Here is a 13,232-nt window from a genome sequence, read left to right on the forward strand (position 1 = left end):
TTACCCTTACCAAAATAATGTAGATTGATGTTATCAAATAAATTAATATGTTTTCATCCGACTTTGATTGAAATAAATCCGATTTTTTGTAGGAACATAATTTTGCAAACATTTTAAAAAAAAATGGCGTAACTGCATCAAGGAGAAATAACTTTAATGCAACTAAATATAACATCATGATATCTTATAGACGATGTGTGCGTAGTATGTATTTATTGTGATTAAAGTCCATTTTAGAACAATATGGGGCTGGAATTATAAGCATTCAATGGGAGTGCCAGCCAAAAACCAAAAAAAATATATATACGAATCACATTTTACAGAATGTAGGATTTAATGGGCATCACATTGCTGTTAAGGGCCATTAAGTTTACTCTAAAATGAAATCGTACAGAACCTGAACATTTAATGGGCATTAAATCAAATTTAAGGGCCATGAATAATCCTGTTAAATTCAAAATATACAGAATTTCACTATTTTTTCAAAGCCATTAACTTTTTAGCTACCAAACTAAATTTTTAGTGACATGATTCATGGTCAAAAATGGGTGTTTTAATGGTATTTTAACATGTAACCCATTAATATTGTGAAACCTGTTAAATAAAGTGATGCAAGAATTAATGGGGTTAATTAACGGTTTTTCCTATTTTAACGGATATTTTACAGGGTTTTAAACCATGTTTAATGTTATGTGCATCCAGTAGTGATTGTAGAAAAACATGTCACAGAATTAGTGATTTTCCCATTATGAAAGCTTGTGTGAAGTCAAAATTTCTCATATCAGTCCATTAAAAATTCAAAAGTAAAGCATACGATCCTGTTATTATTTTTTTCTCAGTATAATCTTAAGTTTTGAAAAATCAGCGTTGAATAAAGTTCTACGTTGTTAAAAGAATGAACGTTGAACGTGCAGAACTGCTTTAATACGTATACATCATACAATAATCTCAATACATGTAAGGAATTTGCAAAACGTTTTCTAATTTTATAAATCAATCTTATTCAGATTAAAGGAAAATGTGTTCATAATCTAATTTATCATTACGAAATTGTCTGCTAATATCTTACCGTTGCATAACTCCGGGAAAATTTGATTTCCAACTGTTCCAAGAATATCAGCATTTCTCACATTTATTTCTTTTAAACTGTCCTTATTAATATGGGAAATTTCAGTTTTGGCATTCCTATCGATAACTACACGGTATTTGAAAACTGTCGTTAAAAAGACATTTTCCATTTGAACAAGCTGTTGAAATATAACACTTTCTGAACTGGACTGTGTATTTTCATTGGTTAACAATATAATTCCGAAAGTAACATGTTCATTTACGTCTCCATAAAAGTCGTCTAAGAAATATTTAATTTCTTGTTCAGTAAGGTCTTTACGTTTGAATAGTTTGCTGTAATGCTCACTATTTGTCAATATATCCGAAATATGAAGGATTATAACAGGTCTAGAAGATCGCTTTCCTAATATTCCTAATCCTGGTAAGTCCGTTGTGATTGGTTCATATTTAACAATCTTCACTTCACTTTTTTCTGTAAACATTAGTCCTCCAAGTCTAGCCGCTGTCTCTAGAAGTCTCGTACCGTCATTTGTTACCGGGGTCATTATTATAATTTTTCTTTGCTCGTTTTCGCAGGCTGAAAAGTTAAAATGAAATCCAATTAATTTGATACTTAACGGCATACAAATTAAGCATTCTATTGTTTTGCATGGTGTTGCTGTCAGGATAAAATAAGCATTTATAAAACTTGTCCTGAAGACAAACGAATGTCGAACTAAGACTCATTGTATTCATATTTTCTTATCCCTTCGGGTCGTGGAATTCCACTTAAACCAGTGCTAGGGAGCATGAGGGAGGGGTGATGTAGATTTCATTACCTCTCGTGGAAGACTCAAACCGAGTTTGGTAGTATTTTGCCAGGCTGCGCTCTATGCTTTCAGTGCTTTCAAGAATCAACATATATATTATAATTATATTCTAGGGTGAATAAATCGATGTTTATTATCAAATAATTGATCTTTTAGGTGAGGTTATATGTTTAATGGTGATTCTGGATCAGTGGTAAAAATTGACAACATTTATATCATATTATGATTCTACCAACCACAAACTTTTTCATCATATCCATCAGGACAGTCTATTCTGCCGTTACACACATACATAAACGGTATGCAAAAGCTACCAGGACATTTGGCGTGGTCTTTTGGACATGTAAAATTTTCTGCAAGGTAATCTTAAAATATTTATACAAATATATTTAAGTACAGAGACGTTATTAAACAAGACTGTTTACATAACACGATTTTCTATGTAGCAAGTTGATCAAGGACATTTGTCGTTACTGATAACTTATGGTTATTGTGATCATTTAAGTTGTAGAAGACACATTAACGCATTCATTTTCACTGTAATAGAATTCCGCTTAAACCGATATTGAAAGCGTGTGGTTGTTGCGCATTTCAGGCTCATGGCAGTTCCAGAATTAATTGTACGGGAGGGTCGGAATGCACTTTTGGAGAAAAAAAACACCACCCATATTTTTTTATTTTTCTCCAACCCCATTACCCATGATTTTTAATTTTCCTCCAACCCCACTACCCATAATTATGAATTTTGAACACCCACCACCTATAATTATTAAATGTAAAAAGAAATCGAAACATGGAGATGTCTATTGTTATAACCGATGGCGGTAGCATTTACCATTTTCCCTTTCTATATCTCAAAAATGTTGAAGAGTCATCAAAATGCTTCATTCCGCTTCGAAAATTCGCCGTTAAAATAGAAAAATGTCTATACCCCACCCGCCTGATTTATTATAAGCTCGTCCATAAATTAAAATGCATAAAACATGTTCGTTTACCGGTGAAACAATCGTCATTACATGCCTGTTAGTGTTTAAACGTTAATATCCTTTCGTTGAACACAAAAATATAATATTAAGAACTCGAACGAAAAATATTATAACAGCCTGTCACGGATGTACAGACACGAAATAAATTCAAGCTCTTAGGCATGTATTTTCATTTAGTTGTAGAGCATTTTGTTCACAATTACATGAAAGTTTCAACACAGTAACGTTTCAACGCCAATACGTAATTTTCTATAAGCACGCGGTGATTACCGAAGGAGCATCATGGCAGGCACGTGCATTTTCCCGCCAAAATACAAAGAAGAAACGTCTGTTCTATCAAGACGACCCGATATTTACGCATATTCATTCTTTTATTATTTACGTTTCCATCTTAAAGTTCACATCTGTAGGTGTGTTCAACCAAACATTAAGAAAATCTTCCGAACAATGTACGAAAATGTATATATCGATCTAGCAGTTTCTACTGAAATAAGGTTTCGGAAGAATCATGTTGAGTCATTAAAACATACATGTATCATGCCCCGACGCCGACAAGACTTGTCGGTTTATGGAAATTTTGTCAACCGTTTTTAGAATAATGATATCACGCAGTACATGTTTTTGTAAACTTGTTTTAAAGGCACTGACTTACAAATCGTACGACAACAAAAAAGAAAAACAACAGATATCAGAAAACTATTGCTATATTTCAGGTTTTAAAACTTAGTTACTGACAGATTATCAGGGTTGCCACTTAGTTTAGAAAATACATTTCCCTGATTTTCACTAACCTTTCCCTAACTAAACTGTTCTTTTCACTGACCAATACCACCGTTTTTTTTTTTTTTTGTTTTTTTTATTGTTGTTTTTCTGGCCCCCTCCTCCCTCCCTACAGCCGTCCAATCCACGCTTTTATATTTATTTTGCTTCAGATATGACCAACTTTCATTAAGAAATACAAAAATTTCCTAACTTTTCTAAAATTTCATATTTCACTGACAATTTTCAAGATTTTCCTGACCTTGAAAAATATTTGTTTTTCCCTGACTGAGGTAAGTGACAACCCAATTATGTTATAGAAACACCTAAAAATTACTTGTTTTGCGATTTTTTCCATTCAAAATATAGGTATAGAGTAGGTAAACTGCATATTCCTCGGTGGTGTATTGGTCAGGACCGCAGGAAATTTTTTATTACTGCCGCGGCCCGGGTTGAATTCCCAACTCGGGCGTACCTCTCTCTCTCTCTCTCTCTGAATTTGGCATTTTAAGACAGATTAGAAACAAATCTCGTGTTCTAATGGTCAAAATATGACCAAACTTTAAGCGAAAATCTGGAGGTCAGCGCCTTTAAACGGCTAAACGCGAAAGTAGCAACTTGTGATCTTTTTGTCCATATATTGTTTAATATATAATGGAAATAATTAAAAATGGTAATGTTTAGGAACTATGACATATTACGCAGGTCACATTTAATTTACTTCCACGTAAAATAAGTTAAAAAAAAGTTTTCTTTTTACGATGCTTGCTTTCCCATTAATACTTTAAACTGCAAGAATGCACTAATTTATGATAGGTCTGTCTATCATTTGCATTAATCTGGGGGCAAACTATGATTGGAAACTAACAGAAGATAAGTTAACCTTGCAGATCAAATGAACACGTGGCTTTTGTTTTTTATCATGCTCAACATAAGTCATGCAAGTATTTTAAAGAAATTGATTTCACGATTTTTAAAAACTCAACTTTGAATTGCTCCGTGAAGTGAATTAACTGAACAATTCGACAGAAAAATAGATAAACCGCGCGTTTTTCAATTACATGTTAGGTCACTAGGTCACATATAACAGTAAAGAAAACATTTGCGTAATACTGCAGTAAATATGATTGTGTGCGATATTAGTGACTTCCCATTCTTATAAACGAGAATTACAGTCGGGAATATTATGATGGTTTTGTTAGCGACTTACACATTTTCTTGTAAAAATGGTTTGCGAATAGGCTAGTGCTTCACAAATATTGAAAATGTCCTTAAGGTTTAGCAGTATATCACAAAACAACAGATTTTTTAACGAATGAACAAAAACTTGACACACAACTTATCTGTCTAATACATGTTTTACTGTTCTGTCCCACAGAGTTGGATACTTAAAATATTCTTAATGAGTTGTCCCCCTTTAAATAAAAATGCCATTTGTAACGAAATAAATGTAAACAATTGTCAAAAACGATGTTTTACCTAGTTATGTAAAGTTTAAACACTCGCACAATGTTGCAAATGCATCAAAACGAAGACGTGAACAACAGCTTTTTAAAAATGGTGAGTTTTTAAAGGCGCTGAACTGTCCGGAAGTGTGGCCCCTTCATGCAGTCCCTTTCCGGAATTCAATACATATTTCAGTAAATTGACAATGGCTTTGTAGAATAATTTAAATGTTTTATATGCTGTTAAATTTTCAAACATGGAACTATACCTTAATATGGATGATGACAATAGGTCGGTATCGGATAATGAAATCGGTAACATTGATTTATTTACATACGATTTTGTGTGGAATCTGTACGCCCGTTTTAAGTATTTGTGCGAGCATGGAGAAATTCGACTGATCTTCACGCAAAGAATTTTAACTCAATTCACGCATGTTTTCGTTTCGGCCTGCCTCGATTTCATTTAGCTACATTTCATTTCTTTTCCCGGCGTATGTGAAACATCCGTAACTGGTGGCATAACAAACATCACGTGCCAGTCAGAATACACGAGTGTGAATGAAAGGAGGGAAAAATGGAAGTATTAATCGGTCTTCACGGATTTTATTGAATTCTACACAAGTGCAAGATATAGTACATAATCGGTGACACGATTCTATAACGTCAGGAAATGTTGACTGACAAACTTTCGGCGATTAAGAACGCTGACTGCAAATTCAACGGGAACGAGACAAAAGAATGAAATATTTAATGAACAGAAATAAAAAAAAAAAGATCATATTTCTTAGATCGGTGATGTCAAAATTTCTGTATATCGCAGTCAGTAAAGTAGCGGCTTGTACTTAGAAAGAAAGGAAAATGTCCGTAAGTAATTAAGAGAGGTGATCAAACACCCACCCACCCCCATATTTTTATTTTTTTACAATCAACCTGCCACCCATAAAGACGATTTTTTGTGAGGACAACCGCCCATAATTATGATTTTCTGATGGACCCCACCACCCATAATTATGATTTTCCGGCGGACCCCACCACCCATCAATAAAAATTTCAGTTGCCGTCCGACACCCCCATACATTTAATTCTGGAATCGCCCTCAGCTAATAAAAACCGAATCTGTTATTATGATGCTTGGTTGCGTTCTATGCTTCCAAAGGATCTTTTCACAGATTTTATTCAACAAATACTCTAAAATGACACACAAGAACAAATATTAAGTCGAAATCAACAAAATGTTTTCAAAATAAACTAAATATATACAGTATAATATATATACGCACTTGAAAAACACTTTCCATTATAAATTGTACTTAATTTGTAGAATGTAAATATTGGATATTTAATTAATTAATCATAACCAAAAGCAAACTCAAATTGAATTGAATTAATTTGGACAGAGGTATTTACAAAACTCTTTGAAAGATGAAAGAATGCATTGCCAAAGCAAATACTGTAGAAACAGACCGCAGTTCTGAAGATGAGAAAGAGACCGACAACCGTGTATGACGTCATTTTCATCTTTATTGTACAAACACTGTTGCGACTGGCTGACTGACTTTACTCCATGTCGGCAAAATATTGTTGGTTGTCTTAATACATCTTTCTCTGAAATATCTAAGGAAATAAATAAGATGTTACGAATTTTTGCGTACCACTTGATTGAAGAAAATATATATATGTATATAAATTTGCACCAGAACATTCACTGTAAACTAAATAGTTCTAGTTGCCACCCCAATAAGGAGACGAGAGAAAAGTATACAATCTGAAGATAAAATTTAAACAAGGTATATACATGTTGTACATGTATATATCATTAAACATTTTTGTTACACATTATTGTGAAATTTTACTTATGCACAAAGTTTCCTTTTTCATATGCATTGTATAAGTATTTGTGGTTAACAGTGCTCAAATACATTGTACGTGGGAGATCATTTATAAACATACTTTTGTCCATCACTACCCTAAATATTCCCCATATCGCCGGAAACTAATTGTAGGATATTGGCATTTTAACATGTACGCTCTTGTTTTTTCTTGGTTTATGTAGATCTTCTTTGTAAAACTAATTCACTAGAACATGCAAGTACAGACCAACTTGATGATGCCTTCCTGATATCATGCGCTTGCAATTCGTACAAAATGCATATATTTCGTTTAATGTATTCCTCACATAGATGTTCTTGTTGTGTCAAATCCCGCAAATGGATCAAACATAAATATGTACGTAATAGCTAAAAGCACTTTTGAAATGTATAACGAGATTATAACCTAAAACGATATCTTAAAAACATACAAAAGAAGCAACCTAGGCTTGACAAGTTAGTGATATTTTAAATTCTGGAGCCAGAATTGCAAAGAAGACATACATTATTTCTTTCGTGCGACAAAGTCATTTAACTGGCTTACAGCATTTCCGTAATATATACCTTTTTACGATGCTGTTGGTTGCCTTGATGTTTTACTGGATGTTTTTATTTAAATGCGCATGCTCTCATTACGTATGGCAAAAGAACGCTCAACAAAACATTATTATATTACGAACTGTTTTGATTTTAATCAAATATTTTATGATAAAGAATGCTTTGATTATAGACATATATTATTAATCATATCTTAAGCCGGCTTTTTTTCTTTTATTTTTCGGGAAAGAACAAGCATTTCCCAGTCTATTTCTACACACAATACAAATATAAAACTTATTCCTTACATTTAAAAATGTCATATATCATTTCATTTTATCTGCAAAAGGAGTACTTCAAACTTAAAATAGATGTTGTATATTATATTTTTCCTCCGACTTGAATTTACATCTATTATGAATTATTAAGGGACGTGGCTCTTTTTCACTAAAGTTGCTGTTTTCAGTAATAAACCGGAAATTATTAAGTAGCAATTGCAGTGAAAAAGCGCTCGCTCGTTTGAGCAATTCATGAGGTCCCGTCCCATTCCCTTCTATTTTCTATGTGAAATTACCATAGCTGGGCCGCATTGCTCGATCATGACACCTGGTCCCTGTTTTGTTGCCTCTGAGGTGTCAAAATTTTTCACGCCTTCGGTGGTTAGGATTTCTTTCTTGATTCAAACGCTTGCCGTGAGAATTGCGTGTTCTATACCCCGACTGCTTTAAATGTTTGTTTGTTGGTTTATTTGATCTGATGATGAGAGGAATTATTGATGAACAGTTTATTGATCAAATATTGATCAATTACTGTTTGTTTAAGATTATTGTAAGTATGTTATTACTAATTACATTTTTTTCTGTGGAATTGAGAAAATTATGAAATCTTATTTCAGTCTCTACTCAACCCTAGAGTTCGTCTTGACCTTAGCCATAATTATTTTATTTAACCTGGCGGGGCGAAGTTAATCTCTGACGTATGCAGATAATGCTAATCTCAGAAAAAAAAAAGGAGCAAAATGGGTAAAGCAAACTGATGACTAAAATTCAACGCTACATTGGTGATAACCATTGTATAAGAAATCCAGTTGCAAAATATACTACACATCCTGTACTAAAGTGGACAGTCGCGAAGCCCCGCCCCGCCAGAACCATTAAAACGCACTATAGTATTTTCACGAGTGGCAGAGCGAGGATAGGAATTTTGCGACATTTCGAAGACAATACTGAATTAATTTTAATTCGTGGCAAGAGTAAAGTAAAGTTGGAATCGGATAGCTTGAGAAAATTGACTGCTTCAAACATGTGCACTTAATGAGAAAATGGGATATTAATTTGCCTACCTGGCAATATACTGTTGTTGTGATTTACATGTATTAGTTCAAGTTACACTTTTTGCTAGGTTGTAAATTGATATGCCCGAAAATCTTCAAATTTAGTGCCAGAAGACTTATAGACGCTTTCAGATACAGCTACTGGTAAGTCCAAACCATACTAAATGATATTATTTTCGTTGCAGTTAGCTTGTGAACACTGGGTTAATACACGGCGCGTAGCTAGGCAGAAGCTAAATATTAAGAAAAACTTCAATATGAATTTTATTTGTCCGCCCAAAACTATTTTGTTTAAGGTATCACCAAAGTGTGGGCCATTTTTCAAAATTTTTACCTGCAAATTTTCATAAAAAATAAAGATGACTTAATGATAACAATAAAGCAAATAATGTTGTCATAATTATGTTCTAGATATCTATGTTAACAGACGGAAGTAAAAGGATATACATTTCACTACCTTTATTATGTCTATACTCGATATTTTTCTCTGGTCAAAATGACAAAATTCTGCAGTTTGACATTCTGTCAAGCTCAATGTATAATCAATACATATAAAAAATAAATACAGTCAGTTGTAAAGCAGACCGTGAAGAAAAAAGTCTTAGGAAATTTATTTTGAAATTGTATCTGGTTACTGAACTGTACACAAAAATCCAAACACCGTTAATTTATCCAATTTGTCTTATCTGTTCACGAATAGTTTACAGGTATATTAACAGGTGACATTATAGGTTGACTGTTCAATAAAAACTATGTCATCTACCTATATAAATCAATTTAGTTAGCGTAGGGTTGCGATGAACAATCGATGTGTACTGGTTTACCTGGGTGGCTGTGTGACTAAAGCATGTACAAACAACATTTTAAATTAACTGTACTGGGGTTGTCTTCTTTTTTTTGTCTAATGAACAAACAGGAACAATTTCGACAACAATTCCGTAAGATTTTGTAGTATACATTGACTTGTCTTCAGGCCTGTTTTGTCGGGCCCTTAAGGGTGTTTCTCTTGTTGCTCTGTCTTCTGAAAAGGCATTGAGTACATACGTTTTTGGTTCTTAAGGTTTGCTTTTTATATATTTATACACGAGCATGGTGTTTTACATGCCATGCCTTTTTGTTTCCATTACGTGTGTAAGAGATTCACCTGGAGGGGATTACTTTTATTTACATTGTCCCATGTCTTTGGAACATGGTGGGGGTAAGAGTGAGGTTAGTTAGTCCTTTGTTTGTTCGTTTTGTCCTCTTGTGTAGGCTTTGTGTGTGCGCGCGTGTATGTGTGTGTGTTCCTTTTTTCGTTTTGTCCTCGTGTGTTGGCTTTGTGTGTGTGCGCGTGTATGTGTGTGTGTTTGTGGTGTGCACGTCTGCGTGCTGTAGGTTTCGTTTTGGGGAGGCTGCGATTTTGGTACGTGGCATTCCCTGTTTGATATTTGTCTTTGTTTTTTTTTTTTTTTTTTGTTTTTTTTGAACAAAACAAAAGTTTGTCTTTGTAATATGTGTTATAATGGAGTTTGACTTCGCGAAAACCCTTAAGGAAGGATTTCCAAAAAATGTATCCACAAAAACTTGAAATGCTCGCATTCGTTTTTCAAATCCATCTTATTTTTGTGTTGCGTAGAGAATATTTTAAATGCTGTATGATTTTTAAGACATAAAAGCATACAGACTGAAAACTATACACTTTTTACCAAAGTGAAAGTGCCATGTATTTTAATGGGGCTAAAATTACATTTTTCGTTGAATGGCTTTCTAAAGAAATTAGGGAAATCTTTCTTATTGATTTATAAATAAGTCATATTAAGATAAATCAAATGCATGTACAGAAAAAAATGCAATTATCCGCGGACAGTTTTGCACCAAAACACTGAAAAGGTTGTTATGTGTCAAGATCTAGAACATAACTTTAACACCATATAAAACTTTATCAGTAAATTTTATCTTCAAAAGCAACATAATTCATTTGTCATTCATACAAAAAGTTAATTTCAACTTGTGATCAAAACAAACAAAAACTTGGTGGTTGTTGCTATTTATATTTCAGTATTCCATCCGAAAGCATAAAATAAAACAGGATATACGAGTATAAAATTCCAAAACATTGCGACATTACTGCGGTTCATGTAAGTGTATGAGTTCAAAACTTGGACACCTTATTTGCAGATGTTTTTATGCCCCCGAAGGGAGGCATATTAGTTTTCTAACTGTCCGTCTGTTCGTTCGTCACAACGTTAACTTTTTGCATGAAGGCACTTTACTCGCGAACCACTGCACCCAGGGCCTTCAAACTCTACATGCTGATAGTACTTATTGAGTACACGACCCCTACTGACTTTGGGGTCACCAGGTCAAAGTCAAGGTCACCAGGTCAAAGTCAAGGTCACCAGGTCAAACGTCAAGGCGCTGCGGGGGTGTGGGGGGAGCATTTGTTACCATTAGTGACAACTCTTGTTTTTTTTCTTTTTTGTTTTTCTCTCACTTTTCAAATAGGCAGTTAATGCAAGCTTCGTTCAATCATTGAAGACTTGGGGCTAGTAGGCTTCATCGCGAAATCCAGGAATTTAGTACAGGACAGCCTCTCAGAACTATCATCATCGGTCTTATAAAACTGATTTTTAAGAAGAAGGGGATCAAGTTCTTGCATAATTCTTAAAACTAGAAACCTAAACAATATATTTCAAGGGAAATTGTTGCTTTGGGGAGGTATCGTTTAGGGAGTAAGACTACGTCGATGCATGCAAAGAAATGTATAATGTTATTTTAAATATTTTGTGATGTTTTCCATATTAATTCGGCATCCATACATGAAACTTTGGTTTCATATTAATTTTCTTTTTATCCCCCGCCGATGAAATCCTGAGGGGGGTATTGAAATGGCGTTTCCCGTCCGTCAGTCCGTCCGTCCGCAGCCATTTCTCAGTAACTACTTGGTAGAATTTCATGAAACTTGAAATAAACATGAACCAACATACTGCGATGATGCCCGTCAAGTTTTTTTTTTTTTTTTTTTTTTTTTTTTTTTTTGATTGGTCAATTTCCCTCAGAGTTATTGCCCTTGATTTAATGAAAAATGTCCGTCTGCAGCCATTTCTCATTAACTAGCTGGTAGAATTTCATCAAACTTGAAACAGACATGAACCAAGATACTGCGGTGATGCCCTTCAAGTTTTTTTTTTCGATTGGTCAATTTCTCTTAGAGTTATTGCCCTTGATTTAATGAAAAATGCACAAAAATATCCATCCGCAGTCATTTCTCAGTTACTAGCAGGTAGAATTTCATCAAACTTGAAACACTGTGAACCAACATACTTTGATGATGCCCGTCATTTCCTTTTTTATTGGTCAATTTTCCATATAGTTATTGCCCTTTAATTGTTTAAAAATCCACAGATCTGTACATAACAAACCAACCAGTTGGAAGAATTTCATTAAACTTCGTTCATTCTTTTCCATGAACATTTATTATAAACATCTGATGTTGTGTACCTACACCTGGTCGCCACCTTACCTTGGTCCTCTCCCCCCCCCCCCCCCCCCCCCCCCCCTCCATTTTTTTTTTCTTTTTTAGTTTTCTATCAATATTTATAATCAACATGTAAACTGTTGTATCCTCACCCCTCCACCCCCCACCACAACACCACCCCCCCCAGCCCCCACCCAAAAAAAAAACATTCATTTTCTGTTAATTTGATTTTGACTAATGAAATTATTTGCTTCTTGGTAACATTCTTAACTTTTTGCTAGATATATTTTTTGCCGTTCCTCACCACTGACCCTTTCGGCGGGGGATACCAATTCATCGAATTTCCTTGTTTATTATCAGTACTGTGTTATAATCTTTCAACGGGTTACAGCAATGTATTTATAAGGATCCAACTATTTCTAAATACTGGACTACACGAGTAAAGGACTTAACTGTGTATATTAATTTTTGCCTCGTGCAGTCTAATGTCAAATTAACTGTTCATTATTAAAAAAAACTGGACTCCATATGGAAAAATGTAGTCCCATTGAAAGCAGTCCAATATTAAAATTACAGTATTGCGAGTAGAAAAGGATGACGTCATTAGTGTTTTAACATGTAGGCTAATTGCGACATATGTTCTGTACTGTAAGACCATGTTAGGAAATCTAACATAAGCTTTTAAAATTCATGTAAAATATTAATATTTCTTTTTTTTTTATTAACCTTCTGTTTACTGCCTGAACATTTTGAATCAATTATCATCGGTTTTGACTTTACTAGTTGTAATGCGCATCAGTTGAAGTACTAGTATCCCATATTAAGCAAGCCAGTTGTGGTGTTGCAAAGAGCTACATACATTTTACTATGTCCTGCGGTGATAATTGACTATAATACAGATTCAATATTGATCGAATAGATTGAAATTTGATATCAATTTACGTAGCATCTATGGTGCGGTCATGTC

The sequence above is a fragment of the Mercenaria mercenaria genome, chromosome 12 (assembly GCF_021730395.1).
Source record: "Mercenaria mercenaria strain notata chromosome 12, MADL_Memer_1, whole genome shotgun sequence".
Taxonomy (NCBI): Eukaryota; Metazoa; Mollusca; class Bivalvia; order Venerida; family Veneridae; genus Mercenaria; species Mercenaria mercenaria.